The sequence below is a fragment of the Austrofundulus limnaeus genome, unplaced genomic scaffold (genome assembly GCF_001266775.1).
Source record: "Austrofundulus limnaeus strain Quisiro unplaced genomic scaffold, Austrofundulus_limnaeus-1.0 Scaffold219, whole genome shotgun sequence".
Taxonomy (NCBI): Eukaryota; Metazoa; Chordata; class Actinopteri; order Cyprinodontiformes; family Rivulidae; genus Austrofundulus; species Austrofundulus limnaeus.
In genome coordinates this window covers 628,433-629,888 of record NW_013952621.1, presented here as the reverse complement: position 1 = coordinate 629,888, position 1,456 = coordinate 628,433, and positions in this window count along the sequence as shown.

Here is a 1,456-nt window from a genome sequence, read left to right as displayed (position 1 = left end):
GGTATGGTATGGTATGGTGTGGTATGGTATGGTATGGTATGGTGTGGTATGGTATGGTATGGTATGGTATGGTATGGTAGACATATCTTGCTTTTAAACCCTTCCTTTTCATATTCAAATCATTCTTTATAAAGTGGAACTACAATGCTTTGGTTTGAATTCCTCCTTATTTGAACTTTACCAGGCCCTCTTTCACCACTTTACTGATGTGTGTCCCAAAGCAGCTGGATTTGATACTGTTCCTTTAAAATGCTTCAAGCCCTGCCCCCCTCCAGCTTCGAGACCAGTCCACTGGGAGAGGGGAGAGACAACATTTTCTATAGCTTGCAGAACAGTTTTATTTCCAATTTAATTAAAAGATGTCAACAATGGAAGACTTGTCCATCCAGCCTTGCATGTTGGACCCAGAGTCTGACCCAGAACCAGAGGAGAATGAAGAGGAGGGAATTGTATTTGGTAAGTCCCAACCTAATTTGACCTTTTTTCCGTTGCAAATAAACAAGACGTAACAGCACAGAAAAACATCATAAAAAATAGTGAAAACTAAACRGGCTGAAAAATAAGACCCAAACAGAATATAAAGATATCTTTGCAGCACCAGGAGAGACTAAATTCAACTTATCTGCACTCCAAGTACACCACTGTATTTAACAGCTAAAAAAGTGGATTTTGCATATGTCCCCTTTAAATTCATAGCTATAAAGACCTACCTGATAGTTTCAGACAGTGACTATGAATACATTAATTCATTTCTTATCTCTCTTTGTTTAATTTAAATTAAAATAAACTAAAAAGTGTTTCTGTTTTTAATTTAAATTATTTAGATTTAGAAGCTTAARCTTTTTTCGTAAGTGTAAATGTTGTGAAACCCTAGTATTTTTACTGTAACATAATGATAATTGTGATATGATGAACCATATTAGATCATTTTTGACGATCCATATCGAATCTCAAACTGTACCATGCTTAATAACTCTTCAACTGGAGTTGGATATTTATTATTTCTTAAAAAAAGACATTTCAGCTGTGAAAWTTTAAAAAAATCTGTCCAGTTTGGGATTGTCTCATTATTAAACCCACATAAATGTAAAGACTCTTTAAAGTCAGGAAGCCTAAATTGCATAAAATCGTTGTTTTTTTTCATGCCAAGCAGTTCGTTTTAACGGTTGTTTGCCTCACGCGACCACCAACAGGTTGTTCATTATCTCGGATTGCRTGCCTCCGTTTTCTGTTTTGACAAGGCCGGCAGAGCCCGCGGAGCCCCCAAATGGAAGAGGAACGTTGGAGAGGTAAAGTGATAYAGCTGACCAGATGAGGGAGAGAATTTAAGAACACTGGTTTGATTTCTCTTTGCCGGCGGTCTCTGGCACAAGTTTCCCCCCCTCCAGTTATTTCACACTCCGGGCTCCCACACAAAATCTGCTGCATGTGCAGACACCGCGCTTGATCTTTCGAA